We start from the raw sequence: 21,283 nt of genomic DNA, 5'->3' as shown, positions 1-21,283 counted from the left end.
AAAAGATGGGTCTTTGTTTCAAGCTTTGGGCCACTAAAAATTTTTCATAATTTCCCAAAGGCAATCTAATCCTCTCCCTTCTTCCTGTTCAGTTGAAGATGTAAAGCTTATCACCCTAGATGAGATCCACAATCAATCAAGAGTTCATTCCAACACTAGAGAAATAACCAAGTGATTAAACAAAGTTCGTTATAGAGAATGGGTCCATCAATAAATATTTTGGACATGCATATGGTCTTCAGAGTTTTCAAAACACTTGATATGTTAAATGGTGCAGTACCCAAATTCAAATATAGCCTCAGAAATCTGTGTTATCCTTGGCAGGTCACTTAGCCTTTCTCTGTCTCAGTTTTCTCAACTGTAAAATGGGTATAATAATAGCACCTATATGCCAAGGTTGTCGTGCAGATCAAATGAGATATCTAGAAAATGCTTAGCAAAGTGCCTGACACATAGTAGGTGTTTAATAAATGCTTGTTTAAAAAACATTCTATCACTTGATCCTCACAACTACCTATGAAGTAAGTGAGGGTTAAATATTATTATGTCCATTTTATAGATGAGGAAACTGAAACATGGAGGAATGAAATGATTTATAAGACTAAGTCACATAGCCAGTAAGTGGCAGTGTTGAGGTCTAGAAGTTTAGGGGTGCTGAGACCCCAAAATATTGAGAGCAAGAGATGTGGATCCTGCCCAAAAGAATTCGACCCAAGCCTTCTTTCAGCCAGAGAGGTTTATTAAAGATCCACCGTATTGGCCAGACTCTTAAGGAATCTGAACATTTATGAGCTATTAGCTAGGTTCTTAAGGAAACTCAGCACTTTAATGGAGATAAGATGCACCTTATATACAGAAAGACTGCAGGAGGGATCTAGGAAGGATCTTTATGAGAGTGACTAGGAGATCAGGAATGGGTCTAGATAGGTCAATGGTGGGAGGTAGTCAGGGGCCATAGGGAGGCAATAGAAAATGGAGGGCTGGGCTAGGTTAATGGTAACAGAGAACTGGGAGATTGGAAGGCCAGTTGCTAGGATTATGGTCTCAGGGGAATGCCAGAGACTTCCTTGATCAAGTGGGAGAATTCTTGCTTAAGAGAATCCCATCGACAAATTCTTTCTGGGGTAAGGGGCAAAGGTCTCTGCTTGGGCCCATATCCCATCAGCCGAACCAGAGTTTCATTCCAAGCTTTCCGATTCCACTTCAACACCCTTGCCACTAAACTAAAACAATGCATCCTTTCCACTAAACAATTGTGAAGGTAGCCTTGAAGGGAGTCTTCAAAGGTCTGTTACTAAATTCTTATTCACTCATATGGTGGGGTACAATAGAAAGAACAATAGCTCTGGAGTGGAAGGACCTGGGTTCCAGTCTCTGCTCTGGAAATAACTCACAACTCAGAAGATCTTGGCTTCACTTCTGTTGGTCTGTTTTCTCCTTGTAAAATGAGAAGGTGGGGCTGGAGATGGACCCTGGCATGGACTGGATGGTCTCTAAGCTTCCTTCCAGCTCTTTGGTTTCTATGAAACTTATGTTGCCATCTTAGCTCTGTCATTATTTCCCTGTATGTGGTCTTGGGTAAATTGTTTCTCTTGCTGAGCCTCAGTTTCTTCACTTTTCAAATGATGGGACTGGACTACATGAACTAGCTTGAGTGGCTGTGTGTACACGTGTGCATGTGTACACATGTGTGTGCTAGCCTGCCTTTTGGAGCACACAACCATAAAATAGGGGTCCTTTTCAGCCTCTCTTTTGTTTCCAGTTTTTCAAAGGGCTCTCTTTAATTTAAAATTCTCTTTTTCCTCTTCTTCCTTCACTCAGTAGAGTTACTGTTACTCCCAACCTTTCATCACTCTTTTCCAGCTGTTTCAGTCAATTATTACAATTTCTTGCCCAGAGCTCTGTTGCTATTCTAGTTCATGTTCTAAATTGGGGGATAGGAATTCTCTGCCTACTTCCTCCTCCTCTATTCTCTCACTTCCTCTTTATTTATCTCTTCTGCCTTTTTATTTCTTCTCTCTCTCTCATTTTCTCTCTCCCTTTCTCTTTCTTTCTTTCTTCTCTTTCTTTCTTCACTTTCTCCCTCTCTCTCTTTCTCTTCTCTTCTCTTCTCTTCTCTTCTCTTCTCTTCTCTTCTCTTCTCTTCTCTTCTCTTCTCTTCTCTTCTCTCTGTCTCTGTCTTTCTCTCTCTGTGTCTCTGTCTTTCTCTCTCTCTGTTTCTCTCTGTGTCTTTGGTTAATTTTGGCCCCAAAGAACATCATGTTGATCCTCAAAATTAAAGCCTCTAGCAAAGAATGAAATATGTCATCCTCAACTTCTCATTTTCTCTCAGTGCCCCCCATATCCAATTTGTTGCCAAGTACTGTTCATTTTATATTTGCAATATCTCTCTTTTATACCTCCTTCTCTCCTCTGTCATTACCCTGGTGCAGATCATCATCACCTGACACCTGAACTATTTACAAAAGCCTGTTCGTTGGTCTCCCTGTTGCAAGTATCTCCCCCACTCCCATCCACCCTCTGTTCAGCTATCTTCCTCCCTTCCCTTATCTTTCGGTCTGCACATATGTCTATCTTCCTTTTGCTTTTTCTTCTTCTCAACACCTTTGACAAGTATGCCAGCTCACATTGATGAGGGTCAGGTAGAGTTGTGGTGGGAAATATCTAAAGAATTACAAAGCCTCAGGCCAACTCCAAACCAGTTAGAAAGATTTATTATGGTTTGGAGGTTTCACGCTCTGGTGAATGGCCAAGTTCCTTAGAGGAATTAGCAAGACATACAATTTTATAGAGAATATGATGCTAATTACACAATCAAAATTTATATAGACTATAGGAATATGATTAATATTAAAAAGGTAGGAGGGATTTGTTAAGAGATTAGGTAATAGAGGAGGGGTCCCAGCCTCAGTGGAACTGCGCATGCAGTTACCCACAGTGCATACAGAAAAACCCATTTGGGGGGGTATATATGTACGATAATGATATTATAATGAGCCTCTCTATATCATAAGTTCGCTCTAAGTCAGTTCTTTACTATTACTGTACTGGTGCTACTTTAGGGTGGTTTGGTGGTCAAACATCCTGCTCTACATCCTGGTTGTGCTGCCTTCTGATTGGCTACCTACTGCGGTCTTGTCTGGTCAAGATGGATGATGTGGTTGAGGCTGAAGACATGGACACACCTGTTTCTGTAGGAAATATGTGAATTGGAGATAGAGGCTAGGTAGAGGATTGAGTCTAGGGGCAATGACTAGCTAGGGGTAATGGCTAGCTAGAGGGTTGAGTCTAGGGGTAATGGCTCACTAGAGGCCTGGGAGAAATGGTGTAGAGTTTGGGGCCTGTGATGTGGTTAAGTCAAATCAGGATATGCCTGCTATTCAGTGGGGTCCATACGGAAGTTAGAATATTGAGGCTGAGGGTAGCTTTATTAGGATTCCATCACTATGAGAGTTATTTCTATGATGTGTTCTTGGCGCAACTGGAAAATGAAATAGTCTGGAAGGACTAATTCATACACAGGGTATCCCCAAAAGTCTTAGTGGTCTATAGGGGTCCATCTCCAGCCATCCTGATTGTATATTTCCCCACTGGACCCAGATGGCTCTGGAGGAGAAAGCAAGGCTGGTGACTTTGCACAGCCCTCCCTCACTTAAATCCAATTCACTTGCAAGTCATGACATCCCCTTCCAGATGCCATGGTCCTCTTCGAGAAGGAAGGACAAACAACAACAGCAGCTCTGTAGAAGTGGCAGTGTGATTTTCATGTCTGAGTGTGCTGTGGTGTAACCAGCAAGGGACTTGTTTCAGAAGACCCAGGCTTTGAATCTAGGATCCACCACTTGCCAGTCGTGTGCCTGAGCCAAGCCCTTTAATCCTTCAGAATCTGTTTCCTCGACTCTAAAATGGGATACATAATATTCATATTACCTCCCTCACAGATTTCATAAAATCAAGAAGTAGAAGGGGACCTTAGAGTATAAATACCTGCTCCCTTTTACAGATGAGGAAACTGAGGCTCAAGAAGCTAAGTGGCTTCTGCTCATTAGCCTATGGAGTTTCTGCAGGAGGAAACCCCCGCTTACCAATTCAAGGTGGTACGTGTTCTGCAGTGTATGGTCCTGGAGACTTGGCTAGATCAAGATGGCCAGTTACGTCAGAGGCAAAATTTGATCCCAGGTCCTTTCAGTGCCAAGTCCAGCTCTCTATCTGCTACTCCTGACTCTTAAATCTAGAATTCAACACAAAGTAACTATTATGATTACTAATATTATTATTAATCTATAATTGCTATTATTAATTATTAATACACATATAAATAATTATTATTAATAAAATGGGGGTAATGACACTTGCAGAGGTTTTATTTCAAATGAAATAAAGGCAGTAAAGGTCTTGGAAAACTGTAAGGTTCTTTGCAAATTATGTTATTTTCTCATATTATTACTATTATTATGTAATATTATTATATCCACATTCTCCCTAGAGCATGAAAATGAGCTGCTGCTCAGAGGAAGCAGGGTACAAGGGAAAACGGATGCAGATGGAGGGGTGGAGGGATAAGTGCGGGCTGTGGGGAACTTCTGTGTGGCATAAGGGCCAATTAAGAGATCAAAGAACTATTCTTGGCTTTACCATATGCCAGCAGCTGAAAGAACCCCTGGAAGCACTTTCATCTCAAACTTAGCCCTGATACCACATTTTATACCCACCAAAGGCCAGCTGTCTGGAGAGCCTCTTCTTCCCAGGCCCTTTCTTCTCCATCATGTTTCTCCACCTCTCCTCACCATGTTATCTCAGGTACATGCAATTAATGCTTCTGCTTTGTACTCTTTGGCTCAGAGTATCTTTGCTGAACTTAACAGGCTTGTGAAAATGGAGTTGATTCAGACAAGGTGGGTAACTCCCCCTCCTTCCTATCTTCCAAAAATATGAGATGAAGACTCAATATGTTCATTGGATACAAAGACTATACAGAAGAGAGAAATGGCATTTGAAGTAAGGAACAAATAAAAAGTTAGATTTGTTCTCCTTTGCCCCAGAGGGCAGGATGAGGGACAAAAGATGGGAAGTGCAAAAGGACAAATCTAGGCTTGACATGTGAGGAAAACAGCCTAAAAATCAGAACTGTCTAAAAGGAAAATGGACAGCCATGGGGAATAAGATTCTCCCTTCCTTAGAAGTCTTCAAGCAAGGTTGGATGACCTTTGATCATTGGGTAGGTTGCAGAGAAGATTATTGTTCAGGTATGGACTGGACTAACTGACCGCTGAAGAAGGGAGGGAAAGAGGACCTCTAAGGTCCCTTTAGGCTATAGAGAGTAAATCTCCGAACAACTTTTCCCTTTTCTCCTCATCAAAATGGTTTTCATTTCTCATCACCTATTGGCCTACTTTCCCTCTAGAAATGGTGGGCCATGAGATCCTACCTATCCATCACTGAATCTTCTGAAATCTACTCTCTGAAAATCTAGGGTGCATGTACAACTGGGCCTGACTTATCTCTCCTCTGACACATACTGTAAAACATAGTGATCTTTTCCCAGAACTCCTCATCTAGTTCCTTTTCTTTCTTTCTAGGTGGTCTTTTTTGAGATAGAAATACAGATAGATATAGATATACACAAATACTACACATACATGTACACACATGTATATATATTATGATATGTCTATACACACATATGTATTATGTATGTATATATAAAACAGATAGTAAACATTATGAAATCTTAGGAAAGAAACTGAAGACCTTAGGAGCAGAGATGTAATTTTCATCACTGCTGTGAATACATTACATTCATGTATAATACTATACATATATAATATGCACATATGATGTATGTATATCATATATACGTTTATCTTATTGTTATTAAAGAAATTCAGCTATTATTAAAATTGCACTAAGACTTTTGGGATACTCTGTGTGTGTGTGTGTGTGTGTGTGTGGATGACGATATCACTTCAGTTTTTGCCTCAGATGATTTTTGACCAAATGCTGTCCACCATGTTTTCCCCCGTCTTGTCCAATAACTTCCTAATATGAATCTATCTTCTTACTGTACAATGCCTCCATGAATTCCATAACATATATCTATCTTTTTATAATATAGATTTATTTATTTTTAGTTTTCAATATTCACTTCCACAAGTTTTTGAGTTCCAAATTTCTCACCCCTCCCCCCACCCCAAGATGGCATGCACTCTGAATACCCCTTCCCCTGGTCTGCCTTCTCTTCTATCTCTCCCCCCTCCCTTCTCTTATCCCCTTCCCCTTCTATTTTCCTGTAGAGCAGGATAGACTTCTGTACCCCATTTCCTGTATTTCTTATTTCCCAGTTGCATGTGAAAACTTTTTTAAAAAACATGTGTTTTTAAAACTTTGAGTTCCAAATTTTCTCCTTACTCCCTCCCCACACACCTTCATTGAAAAGGCAAGCAACTCAATATAGGTTGTACATGTGCAGTTATGCAAAACACTTCCTTAGTAGACATGTTGTGAAAAACTAATTCTATTTCCCTTAATCCTATCCTGCCCTCCCATTTATTCTATTCTTTCTTTTGACCCTGTCCCTCCTCAGAAGTATTTGCTTCTGATTACCCTCTTTCCCAATCTGCCCTCCTCTCTATCACCTCCCTGCTCTCTTGTCCCCTTCTCCCCCTACTTTCCTGTAGGGTAAGACAGATTTCCATACCCAATTGAATGTGTATGTTATTCCCTCCTTAAGCCAAATCCTATGAGAATAAGATTCCCTCATTCCCTCTCACCTTCCCCTGTTTCCCCTCCCTGTAGAGACTTTTCTTTTTGTGAGATAATTTACCCCATTCTACCTCTCCCTTTCTTCTCCAGTATCATTCTCTCTCATACCTTAATTTTATTCTCCAGATATGACCCCTTAATCTTCAACTCACCCTGTGCCCTCTATCTATCTATATATACATACATACATACAATTTTTTTCCTTCAACTACCCTAATACTGACAAAGTTCTCATGAGTTACAAATATCATCTTTCCATGCAGGAATGTAAACAGTTCAATCTTAATAAGTCTCTTATGATTTCTCTTTCCTGTTTACCTCTTCATGTTCCACTGGAGTCCTGTATTTGAAAGTCAAATTTTCTATTTAGCTCTGGTCTTTTCATCAGGAATGCTTGAAAGTCCTCTATTTCACTGAATGACCATTTTTTCCCCTGAAGGATTATACTCAGTTTTGCTGGGTAGGTGATTCTTGGTTGTAATCCTATCTCCTTTGCCCTCCGGAATATTATATTCCATGCCCTGAGGTCCTTTAATGTAGAAGCTGCTAAATCTTGTGTTATCCTGATTGTGTTTCCACAGTACTTGAATTATTTCTTTCTGGCAGCTTGTAATATTTTCTCCTTGACCTGGGAACTCTGGAATTTGGCTACAATATTCCTAGGAGTTTTCCTTTGGGGATCTCTTTCAGGAGGAGATCTGTGGATTCTTTCAATTTCTATTTTGCCTCTGGTTCTAATATCAGGGCAGTTTTCCTTGATAATTTCTTGAAAGATGATGTCTAGGCTCTTTTTTTGATCATGGCTTTCAGATAGTCCAATAATTTTTAAATTCTCTCTCCTGGATCTATTTTCCAGGTCATTGTTTTTCCAATGAGATATTTCACATTGTTTTCTAATTTTTCATTCTTTTGGATTTGTTTTACAGTGTCTTGATTTCTCATAAAATCACTGTCTTCCAATTGCTCTATTCTAATTTTTAAGGAAGTATTTTCTTCAGTAATCTTTTGGACTTCCTTTTCCATTTGGCCAATTTTTCTTTTTAGGGCATTTTTCTCCTCATTGGCTTTTTGGACCTCTTTTGCCATTTGGGTTAGGCTGTTTTTTAAGGTGTTATTTTCTTCAGTATTTTTTTGGGTCTCCTTTAGCAAGCTGTTGAGTTGTTTTTCATGATTTTCTTGCATCACTCTCATTTCTCTTCCCAGTTTTTCCTCTACTTCCCTTACTTGCTTCTCAAAATCCCTTTTGAGCTCTTCCAAGGCCTGGACTGATTCATATTTTTCTTGGAGGCTTTGGATGTAGGAGCTTTGACTTTGTTGTCTTCTTCTGGTTGTATATTTTGATCTTCTTTTTCACCAAAGTAAGATAATATAGTCTGACTCTTTTTGCGCTGCTTGCTCATGATCCCAGCCAATTACTTGAGTTTTAAACTCTTGTTAAGGTAAGAGTCTGCTTCCAATGTGGAGAGTGTACTGTCCCAAGCTTCAGGGGTTTGTGTAGCTGTTTTCAGAGATACTTGTAGGGACCTGTAAATTTTCAGTTCTTCCAAGGTGGTATGATAAGGGGCGAGGTGTTTACTCCTTTCCTGGCCTGTGACCACAAGAATTCCTTTCTGTCCTGTTACTGTGAGGAGGGGTTTCTCTTCACAGCCACTACAAGCTCCATCACGCCAGTGCTCCTCCTCACCCCAGCACTGCTGCCCAGAACTGTGACCCAGATCCACACACGGGCAAAGCAAGAGATTCCTGCCTCAGCACTGGCAAAGAGATCCCTGCAGTCCCTCTCTGATCAGCCACTGGATTCCCCCTCAGTCTGTGGGCTGGAAGCTCCAGGCTCTTGGGGAATGGAGCTGAAACCCTGCCTTCCTCTCTAACCACCAACAGAAACAGACTTATCCCACTGACCTTCTAAGTTGTCTTTGGCATTTGTGGATTGAGGAGTCTGGAAACCTCCACAGCTGCCCGAGATTCAGTCCTCTGAGGTTTGCTGCGGCCTGCGCGCCCACGCTGCGCTCCCAGCCCGGCGCGATACACCTTTCTGAGCAATCATCCAGGCTGTCTTGGGCTGGAAATTTGTTTCACTCTGTCTTTTTGTGGGTTCTGCTGCTTCAGAATTTGTTTAGAGCCATTTTTTATGAGTATTCGGAGGGGTTTTGGGGAGAGCTCAAGCAAGTCACTGCTTTCACTCCGCCATCTTGGCTCTGCCCCTATCTATGTTCTTAATATACAATACCACTCCACATACTCACTCTTTACCTATCTTGTGCTTTTTGAATAAGGCATACCTTTCAATTTTCATATTCATTGTGTGAGTCATCTCCAGTCAATCTCAGCAATACTTTTGGTGTCAACCTTTCCTCCTTGGGTTAGAATCTCTAGTTCTAGTTCTTATTTGTTACTTGAGTATCATTTTTCCCCCTCCCAACCCTCCCCCCTCATTGAGAAGACAAGCAATTTGATATAGGTCATATATGTGCAGTCATGAAAAACATTTCCATGATAGCCATGTCGTGAAAGAAAACACAGACAGAAAAAAAATCCCCACAAAAAATAAAGTTAAAAAAGTATGTTTCAATCTGCATCCAGACTTTATCAGTTCTTTCTCTGGAGGTGGATAGCCTTTTTCATCATAAGTCCTTTGGAATGGTCTTAAATCTTTGTATTGTTGAGAAAAGCTAAGTCATTCACCACTGATCATCATTGAACATTGCTGTCACTATGTACAATGTTCTCCTGGTTCTGCTTACTTCACTTTGTATAAATTCATCTCAGGTCTCTCCAGGTTTTTATAAAAGCATCCTACTCATCTAAACATGCTCTTCTTTATCACTGTTCATATCCCAAATCTACCCTTGTCTTCTGTTCTTTTGTCTTACATTGGTAGCAGTGATGAAAACATTACTTTCACTCCTAAAACCTTCAGTTTCTCCCTTAAGACTTCATAATCTATAACCACGTTTTCTGGGATTGTCAGTTTTGCCCAGTTAGATCACCAGAGGTAGCTAATAGTTATTAGTCTTAAATGGTTCCTATCTTGGATACATGGTCCCTGAAGATAGCTTGTTTCTCTATTGTTACTATTGGATTAACAAATAACTGATTCAATAAGCCTAAATAGGGAGTCATCGAACACTACTACTTCTCTCTTCTTCTTTTGATCTTTACTGGATTATACATCCCATATATCATACCTGGGGATCCACATCAATTGTTTACTGGAGCATAAACAGTTGCTTCTTCCTTAGAGGAAGCTATGTCCTCTTCAGAAAAAATCTCATATCTATTTCTTAGTTCCAAGCAGGGGTATGTTGCTAAATATTTAACAACCAGGTCTCCACCAAAAAATGTACACAAGATACATTTTAAGTTTAAGTTTAATCTGAATTAGTAACATGCTCTCTATTACTTTCTTAAGTCTACACAATCAACACAACAACAAATCAAGCCCTAATTTGTAGGTTTGTCAATGTCCAAGGTGTAAATGCTCACACTAAAAATTTAACAGTGGGCTCTAGTGAGTCAATTTGAGCTGGCTCTAGCATACCCCTGCTCTGAGTTTCTTTCTTCTCTTTCTTTTCTGCGTCCTATCCCACTACATCCTTAGAGTATATCAGTTTAGACTTGGAAAGGACATAACAGTAGAACACAGAATGTTAAAGGGATCTTAGAATATAACATATCAGAAATGGAAATAAAACTTAGCAATTATCTAGTCCAAACCATTCATTTTACCAATGAGAAAATTCAAGTCTAAAGAAGGAAAGTAAGTGACTTGACCAAGGTCATACAACAAGTTAACAGCAGCGACGAAACTGAAACCTAGATGCAATGGCTTCCAACTCAGTGCTTTTACCAGTCTTCTACCTGAGCACCTTTCCTCCCAAGACAAATTCGAGAGCTCCAACATGTATCAGAGTAACTAGTCTTATACTCATTTTTGCTTTTTTTTTTCTGATGCTAGTGGGCTTAACTTGAAGACTTAATATTGCCTTGCCATAAGCTTTTGTATTTAATATATTTTAAAATTAAACCTCCATGGCATAGTACTAGCTAATGAGCTTTGTTTGATCTGCATGCTGGGATTTTACAACATGCTTAAAATACTCAACATCTTGAAGCAATTAGCAAAGTCATTGAGGTTCATAGGGAATTGGTTTATTTAATAAAACAAAAACAACAAAAATGCTTACCCTTGGATTTTTTTTCCCTCTATATCAAGTAGTGCCTAGACACTTCAGTTTTTGCAACCCAATTGATGATGAGAACATATAGGTATTTTTTGTTTTTAGCAATGACCTCCTCCCACACCTCTATTTGCAACTGTTATCCATGTTGTTTCATATATCCTCTACAGATGGCCTCACCATAATGAAGACTTTCCTCATTCTTTTCGTACCTTAAGGATGCCAGGGTACCACTTTGTCCATTTGTTGCCTCTAATTCTTGTTGCAACTAGCCTTTCTCTGTTTTCAGTCACACATGTCTTTAGAAATAGCCTTTATTTCCTTTCTCACATTTAACTCATGACTGGTAACAAATTACAGTCATTGCTTATATTTAAATGGTGTTTCGTTATAAATATTGCTTCATTCTGAAAAAGGGAGTTCAACTTTAAAGAAAGGAATAAAAAACGATAAAAGAGCATCCATAAGATTTACCTAGGAAAGATATGCCTAGATATGCCCTAACTAAATCAGGTTTCCCTACACACATGCTAAAAGGAAGAGGGTGATAAATTTTCAAACACATTTTGTCAATCCTTAATTGTGACCAATGTGTTAACAAGAAGGAACTCCCTGTCAAGGTCCCCTGGCCTCTTAGGAGGAGGCACTGGCTCAGAAGGCATTGTCAAGAACACAACTGTTGCTAACCTTGTGATATAGTCATTGTTGCTCAATCTTTAAATCTTCTCTATGATCAAATAAGTTAACACAGGTAAAGTGCTTCAAAAACTTTAAAGAATTATAAAAATGCTTGCTGTTAATTGCTATTATACCAAATACCTCAGGAAGTTTGTAGCACATACCACCTTCTCTCAGGAATAAACCCAACACATGGAAAACAAGTTACAGACACAAGAAAACCCACCAAGGGAGAACACATGGCCAAAATGGCATTGCTTGTTTTATGGTCATGTCTGACTCTTTGTGACTTCACTTGGGGTTTTCTTGGCAAAGCTACGGGAATGTTTTGCTGTTTCCTTTTCTAGCCCATTTTACAGATGAGGAAACTGAGGCAACCAGGATTAAGCAACTTGTCTAGAGTCATAGAGCTAGTAAGTTCTGAGGCCAGATTTGAAATCAGGTGTTCCTGACTCCAGGACCAGCACTCCATCCACCATCTAGCTGCCTATATCTATGTCTGTGTCTATATCTATATCTGTGTGTGTGTGTGTGTGTATGTACACATATACATATAAATATGTGTATATGTATGTATGTGTATTGTGTATATGTATATGTGTGTGTGTGTGTATTTGACATTGGGTTTATATAGCATAATATACCCACAGATTGGATATATAAAGATGACGTGTGAGTATGTATGTTTCTATATGTATATATTTTTAAAAGCACCTATGTATTGCTCAAGATACAATACATGACACAAAAATGCAAAGATAAATGAAATATGGTCCTTGTCCCAATACAGCTTAGGGAGATCTACAAAAGAGTAGTTAAGAAATAAGACAATACAGGGAAGTATATAAACTATGTAAATGAGCAGAAATAAATTCTATAGCAGTTCAGAGAATATAGATCACTATAAGCTGGTGTGGTCAAGGAAGATTCTTGGAAGGGAAAGGACTTGAACTAGGCCTTGACAGATTGAAGAAGGGAGTTGGGGATGTGGGAGGCAGAGAACTGGAGAATTCAGTGCTTTCCATGACTTCCTCAGCTAGTTTCCTCTAAGTTAACCGACTGTACTTCCCTTCACAACAAACTTTCTATACAGTGGCTCAGGCCCTGGGGAAAACCTGTCTCACCTCCTTAAAAGTAACTGAGTGGAAATATGAGAAGATTAGGAACACTAGACCTCACTCTGCTCTCTTCTGGTCTGGTTTTGCTTCAGGTAGAGTGAGGCTGAGTGGGGTAGGGGGATACACTAGGCATGTGGATAAGCAAAGAAAGAATGGACAGTCTCATGTTCCACTAGGAGCACTGACTTTGGCAGTAGGAGACGTGAGTTGAAGTCTTGATTCTGATCCTCACCAGTCACTAGCCCCTGGGGAAGTCACTTAACTCTTTGGTCTTTGGGTTCCTCATCTGCAAAATAGGGATCCTATCTGCATTACTTACCTAGCAAGGCTGTTTTGAGTATATTGCTTTGCAAATTATAAAATATAGTAGAAGTGGGGATTATTCTTCTAAGTGCCTTAGACGTTTTGTTTTGTTTTGTTTTCCCTTCTTGTGTCTCCAGCACTCAGCACAGTACCTGCCATAAACATTTATTGGACGACTGACTGGAAAACAGATCTGGGATTTTTTTTTTTGCACCTTATGCTTTCCAGAAACCAATGACCCGATGGATTCCATGATTCATATAGCCATTACTCATTATGCAACTGTGACCCTGGTTGGCTGGTCTTCTCTCTGCCCTTTGCACGTGGCATCCTATCTCCATCTCTGTGCCTTCACCCTGGCTGACCTCCTGCCTGGAATGTACTCTCTGTCCTCACTGCCACCTCAGAGAATCTCTCACTTCCTTCGAGATACAGCTCAAGCACCACTCTCTTCCTGATTCCCCCCAGCTGTGAGTGTCCTGCCTCCTCCTCTTCCTGGTACTGACTTCGTATTTTTTCTTCATATACTTACATGTTATACATGTTGGCTCCCCCAGCAGAACGTAAATTCCTTGAGAGCAAAGACTGGCTCATTTCTGTCTTTGTATCTCCAGTGCCTAGCACCTTAATATATATTTGTTGATTAGTTCATTGGCTGACATGTCAGCTATGGTGTTCTTCCAGCCTTACCTGGCACCTCTCTGTGTTGGGATCACATAGGGTATCACTGTAAGAGTCCACCGTAAAGGGAACATCCAGGAAGGTCTATGGACTTAGAGGCAGTTAGGTGGTACAATGGACAGAATGCTGGGCCTGGAATCAAGAAAACTTCAGTTCAAATGCTGCTTCAGACTCTTCCTAGTTGGGTGGCCCTGGGTGACTCACTTAACCTCTGTCTGCCTCAGTTTCCTAAACTGTAAAATGAGGATAATAATAACACCTACCAGGCAGGGTTGTTGTGAGGATCAAATGAAATAATCCTTATAAAGTGCTCAGCACAGTGCCTGGCTCGTAATAAGTGCTATATAAACATTAGTTGTTGTTATTATTATTAGGCTTACAAAGGGTGTTCCGCAAGAGTCCATCCTAAAAGGAACATCTGTGAAGGTCTGTGGACTTAGAGGCAAGTAGGTGGCATGGTACACTGAGTGCTGGGCCTGAAGTCAGGAAGACCCAAATTCAAATCCAGCTTCAGACACTTGCTAGCTGTGTGATCCTAGGCAAGTCATTTAACTTAGGTTTGCCTCAGTTTTCTCAACTATAAAATGGGGATGATAATAGTACCTACCTCATAGGGTTGTTGTGAATATCAAATGAGAAATTTTTTGTAAAAAAAAAGTGCTTAACAGTATCTGGCACATAATAAGAGTAGGTGCTATATAAATGCTTATTTCCTTTCCCCACTAAAGATACATTTAGACAAGAATATCCATGGGTTTGAATGCTGGGACACTGGGTCAGAACCAATAGGCTGAAATTTTATGGGAATAAATGTAAAATTTTATAACTGAGTTCAGAAAGTCAACCTCACAAGTATGAGAGGCATGGGTAGATATCAGTTCAAGTAAAAAGGATTGTTTTTAGTAGATTGCAAGCTCAATACAATACAATAATATTATGTGGTAGACAAAGCTCATGTGATCATAGGGTATATATTAAGAGAGGCATATGTTGTTCAGGACAAGGAGGGTGAGAATCCCCCTGTATTATGCCCTCATCAGACAACATCTGGAGCATCATGTTCCATTTTGGACTCCACATTTTAAGAAGGATATTCATAATCTGGAAAATGTCCAAAGGAAGTAAACCAGAATGTTGACAGACCTCAAGATCATGCCATGTGGGAATTCTTTAAATGACCTGGAAATGTTAAATCCCCAAAGACTTAGGTGAGCATGATAGGGATCCTCAAGTATTTGAAGGGGTATTAAATGGAAAGTGGATGAGACTTTTTTTCTCTTGGTCCTCTGTGGCAGAGCAATGGGGAGAAATTGTAAAGTGGAAGACTTAGGCTTAATACATGGAAAAACTTGAAAATTATTAGAACCATCCAAAAATGCAATGAGCCACCTATAAGGGCCATATAACAGCCATGCTTTCTCCTTCAATATAGATCTTCAAGGAAAGGCTTGATAACCTATTGTTTGGAATGGCATTCTTATTCAGGTGTGGGTCAGACTAGATCAATCAATCAACATTTGTTAAGCACTTACTATGTGCCAGGCACTGTGCTAAGTGCTAGGGATACAAAAAGAGGTCGTCCAAAATTTCCTACAAAAAGCGGGAAATAATTAAAAGAGGGAAGGCAGTGAAATAAAGAGAGGTTGGGAAAGGCTTCCTATAGAAGGTGAGATTTTGGTTGGGACTTAAAGGAAGCCTGGGAGGTCAGATGACCTTTTAGGGTGTTTTTTTGCTTTTAAGATTCCATGAATCATGTATTACTGCAGAGGAAACAGACTTAGAGAGGTCACTTGATGATGGACACACAGTTAATCAGTACAAGAGCTGAGATTTTAGCCCCTGTCTCCTTACTCTTGTAGGGGTGGCTTAAGAAAAGAAGAAAAAGTTTAGAGCAGCTATTGTGGGGAATTCTGTAGAGAGTCAATTAAGGAAGAGTTTATCTGCAGTGAGGGGCCAGTTGAGATTAGATAACATAAATATATGAGCAGGAACTCAGGCGCGAAGAACCAAAATAGGAACTTCATTACTGAAACTGGGGTAAAAGGTAGGGGCTTAGTCAGTGGGAACAAGTCAAATAGTCCAACAACTGGGACCAAAATCCAGGGTTATAGCAGGACCTATTATTACTATTGTTTATTATTATTAATTACTATTTATTATTATTCATTCATTAGATTATGAGCTCCTTAAGGATTGAGACCTTCTTTTACCTCTTTTTGCATCCCCAGCACTTAACACAGTAATTGGTACATAGGAGGCACTTAGTAAATGTTTATTGATTAGCTGATTAATGTTTATTGATTTACCTGCCAACATGCGTGACTATATACTGATACACTGAGCTACTGGTCCTTAAATTCTTTCTTTCTGGGACTAAAATTGATCCAAGAGCCTGGAGTAGGGTTGAACCAGTAGGAGTTAAGTGTTCTCAGTTGTGAAGGTTAAAAGGATACAGAGGAAGGGAAGCAAAGAGGGCATGACAACGGGATGTTGTCCAAGGAGAAGTGGCATTAACCTCTCTATCTACTGGTACCTGAGATAGCACCTACAACTCATTAAATTGAATGAGGGGGTGGGGCTAGTGCTAGATTCAGCAGTAATCCCTGGTCTTTGATCCTATTCTTGCTGGTTTACTATTGCTGACCTACATTCTTGTTGCTCCTGATATATATGCTCATAGACACTAATTCAGGTTAGCTAATCTCCTTCCTTATCATCCTGTCCCTGTTAGCCTCCTCTGGTGGCTGCCCCACCTTTGAAATAGATCTTCGTTTGTCATCTAATTGGATTCAAAGAACACCTAGGGCTCCCACAGGGTACCTGATAGCAGGAGATGAAGTCTCTAGAGTACCAAGGATTGGGAGCTGTCTCCTTGCTGACATGCTCAGTGTCTCTAAGGTCCCAAAAATAGTGTTTCCACAACAGGATGTTCAGATCTATGAAACTGAGAGGACTCTTGGATAACGCAAAGCCTGGGCCCAGTGAGGATGAAACAAATATCATATATCTCACTGCAAAACACAGGGCTATGCACATTAAAACAACTCTGATATATCATCTCACACCTATCAGATTGGCTAAAATGATAGAAGGTGGAAATGATAAATATTGGAGGGGATAAGGAAAAACTGAGACACAAATATGACAGTAGTAGAACTGTGAACTAATCCAACCATTTTGGAGAGCAATCTGGAATTATGCCTCAAGAGTTACAAAACTGTGTATACCCTTTGACCCAGTAATACCACTATTAGGTCTGTTTCCCAAGGTGATCGGGGAAAAAGGAAAAGAACCTATATGTCCTAAAATCTTTATAGCAGCTCTCTTTGTGGTGGCAAAGAACTGGAAATTGAGGGGATGTCCATCAATTGGGGAATGGCTATACGAGTTACGGTATATGATTGTGATGAAATACTACTGTGCTATAAGAAATAACGAACTGGTTGATTTTAGAAAAATATGGAAAGACTTGCACAAAATAATGAAGAGTGAAATGAGCAGAACCAAGAGAATGTTGGATATAGCAACAAAGAATAACTGTGAACAACTAAGCTATTCTGGGTATTATAAATATTCAAATCAACTACAAAGGACCTATGAAGGAAGATACTATCCACCTCCAGAGAAAGAATTGATAAATAGAAATATGCATAGTATGGTTACACATTATAGAGAGATATATTTATCTACTATCTCTCTAGTTATATCTGTGTCAAAAGGTGATCTTCTCTAGTGCCGGTTGGGGAGGGAGGGAAGGAGACAGTTTGGAACTTAAAATGTAACCAAAAAATAAATTTAATTTAATTTTAAAAAACCCACAGGGCTGTAAGCATCTCCCTCAAGTGTCTGTCTCTTATCAAATCTGGAAAAGATGGAAATGCTCTGTGTGTGTGTGTGTGTGTGTGTGTGTGTGTGTGTGTGTGGTGTGTATTGAAGGGAGGAAGATGCTGGAGATGACTTGAAGAGGAATTGGATAGCTGTTTCAGAAAAGTAAGCAATACATTTTGGTCATAAATGATGAAAGAAATGGGGTTGGACAGGGTGGAAGAGAAATGATGAAAAGAATACCACGGCAAAAAAGAAGAAAAGGGCAGAAGCAACTGACAGCATTACGCTTAAACATCTGTGGAAGTGCTTGGTTTTGCTTTTTATCCCTTTAAGACCACTTGAGGAGTCAGAACTAAAGAGGTTAACAGGGTGTAATGGAAATGCCAGTTTAGGAGCTGGAGAATCTGGTTTCAGTCCTAGTTACAGTATTTACTAGACATTTGATTGTGAGCAAGCCACTCAACCTTTCTAACCCTCCATTTCCTTATCTGTAAAGTGGAAATAATGATACATTCCCTAGAAGAGCTTTTTGTGAGCCTTGGCATGTATAAAAATGAGGTATTAATATGAATCTTGACAAGAGCTATTCTAAAAGAGGATTGCATACGAAATTATCAATCTCTGTTCCATACTGTTTGGGTCTTTTTTAAAAAGAAAAGTATATAATAAATTCAACATTACTTTCAATACTGTCCTGTTTGTCCTTCCTTCCATTTTCTTCTGTGCACTTGATTTTATTTTTACCATATTTTCATTTCGTTAAATACTTTCCAATTACATTTTAAAAATTTTTTAACATTCATTTTTTAAAATGTTGAATTCCAAGTCCTCTCCCTCTTTATCATCCCTCCCTTGGGAAGGCAAGCAATATATTGATTATATATGTGAAGTTATGCAAAATGTATTTCCACATTAGCTGTGTTGCAAAAGAAAACACACGCAGCTACACAAACACACACAAAAAAAGAAAAATAAAGTGAAAAAGTATGCTTCAATCTGCACTCAAAGTTCATAAATTATCTCTCTGGAAGTGGATAGCATTTTTCATCATGGAACTGTCTTGGATCATTGCCATAATCAGAGTAACTAAGTCTTCACAGTTGATCATCATTACAATATTCCTGTTCTCCTAGTTCTCTTGGTTCTCCTAGTTCTATTTGCTTCATTTTCCATCAGTTCATATAAGACTTCCCAGGTTTTTCTGAAACCACCTTGCTCATCATTTCTTATAGTATGGTACTATTCCATCACAATCATATACCACAACTTGTTCAGCCATTCCTCAATTGATGGGCATCCCCTCACTTTCCAGTTCTGTGCCACCACAAAAAAGAGCAGCTTTAAATATTTTTGTTCAAATAGGTCCTTTCCCCTTTTTCTTATCTCTTTGGGATACAGACCTAGCAGTGGTATTGCTGGGTCAAAGGGTATGTACAGTTTTATAGTCCTTTGGGCATAGTTCCAAATTGTTCTTCAGAATGATTGGACCAGTTCACAATTCCACTAATAGTGCATTAGTATACCTATTTTTCCATATCCCCTCCAGCATTTGTCCTTTTCTTTTTCTGTCATGTTAGCCAGTCTGATAGATATGAGACAATATCTAGAGTTGTTTTAATTTGCATTTCTCTAATCAATAGTGATATAGAGCATTTTATGTGCCTTCTTTATGTGATTTCTTCTTCCGAAAATTGCCTGTTCATATCCTTTGACTATTTATCAATTAGAGAATAGCTCTCATTTTTATAAACTTGGCTCAGTTCCCTATGTATTTGAGAAATGAGACCTTCATCAAAGAAATTTGCTGTAAATTCTCCCTCCCCTCCAATTTCCTGCTTTCCTTCTAATTTTGGCTGCATTAGTTTTGTTTGTGCAAAATCTTTTTTTTTTTATTTCATACAATCAAAACTATTCATTTTACTTCCCATCAGCCTCTCTATCTCTGTTTGGTCATAAATTCTTCCCTTATCCCTAACTATGGCAGGTAAATTTTTCCATGTTCCCCTAATTTATTTATGATATCACCCTTTATGTCTGAATCATTGATCATTTTTTACCTTATTTTGATATACAGTGTGTGATGCCTAGTTTCTGCCAAACTGCTTTCCAGTCTTCTCAGTAATTTTTGTCAAATGGTGAGTTCTCACCCCAAAAGCTTGGATCTTTGGGTTTGTCAAATACTAGATTACTACGGTCATTTACTACTATATATTATATACCTAATCTACTCCTCTGATCCACCATTCTATTTCTTAGCAGTACCAGATTGTTTTCATGATTACTACTTCATAATATAGTTTGAAATCTGGTACTGCTAAGCTATTTACCTTCAACTTTTTGTCATTGATTGCCTTGATATTCTTGACCATCTTCCAGATGAATTGTTATTATTTTTTCTAGATCTATAAAATAATTCTTTGGTAGTTTTATTGGCATGGCACTGAATAAGTGAATTAACTTAGGTAGAAAGGTCATTTTTATTATATTGGTTTGGCCTACACATAAACAATTAATATTTCTCCAATTGTTTAAATATGTCTTTATTTGTGTGAAAAGTGTTTTTTGTAATGGTGTTTACATAGTCCCTGGATTTGATATTTTATATCATCTGCAATTATTTTAAATGGAATATCTCTTTCTTCCTGATGGATTTTGTGGTAATATATAGAAATGCTGATGATCTGTGTGGGTTTATTTTATATCGGGTAACTTTGCTGACGTTGTTAATTGTTTCAACTAGTTTTTTAGTTGATTTTCCAGGGTCCTCTATATCCTCTGCAAAGAGTCATAGTTTTGTTTCCTCATTGCCTATATGTATTCCTTCAAACTGTTTTTCTTGTTTTATTGCTATAGCTAGCATTTCTAATACAATATTAAATAATAGTGGTGATAATGTACATACTTACTTCATCCCTGATCTTATTGGGAAGGCTTCTATTTATTCCTGTTAGAGACAATGCTTGCTCTTGGTTTTAGATACTACTTATCATTTTTAGAAAGGCTCCATTTATTCCTGTACTTCTAGTGGTTTGGGGTTTTTTGGTTGGTTTTTTTTTTGGTTGGTTTTTTTTTTTGGTTGTTTTTGGTTTTTGGTTTTTGGTTTTTGCTAGGCAATGGGGTTAAGTGATTTGCCCAGGGTCACACAGCTAGTAAGTTTCAAGTGTGTCTGAGGCCGGATTTGAACTCAGGTCCTCCTGAATCCAGGGTGGGTGCTCTATCCATTGTGCCACCTCATTGCCCCTGTCTAGTGTTTTTTAATAGGAATCAGCGTTGTATTTTTGTCAAAGCTTTTTTTCGCATCTATTTAGATAATGATTTTTGCTGTTTTTGTTATTGATATGGTTTTCTGTGCATTTTTAAAAGTGTTTCAATTTCTGTCCCTTTTTTTTCTTGTGGTATCACTATTGTTACCCTTCCTCTATCTCTCATCCTTCTAAGTAAAATCCAAAAAGGAAAAAAAAAACCTTGTAATAAAAATTCAGTCAAGCAAAGCAAATTCATACTGTGACCATGTCAAAAAATGTATGTCTCTTTCCGCACCTTGAATGTATCAGCTCTCTCTCAGGTGGTGGGTATCATGTTTCATCACAGATCCTCTGGAAAAATGGTCATTGCTTTGATCAGATTCTTAAGTCTTTCAGAGCTGTTTTTCTTTACATTATTGTTGTCCTTGTATAAATTGTTTACTTGGTTCTGTTCACTTCACACTGTGTCAGTTCATACTTTTCCAGA

Source organism: Phascolarctos cinereus, unplaced genomic scaffold (assembly GCF_003287225.1).
Source record: "Phascolarctos cinereus isolate Bilbo 61053 unplaced genomic scaffold, phaCin_HiC Scaffold_4;HRSCAF=312, whole genome shotgun sequence".
In the NCBI taxonomy this organism is placed as follows: domain Eukaryota; kingdom Metazoa; phylum Chordata; class Mammalia; order Diprotodontia; family Phascolarctidae; genus Phascolarctos; species Phascolarctos cinereus.
The sequence above is the reverse complement of the archived record's forward strand: the minus strand, read 5'-3'. Positions refer to the sequence as shown.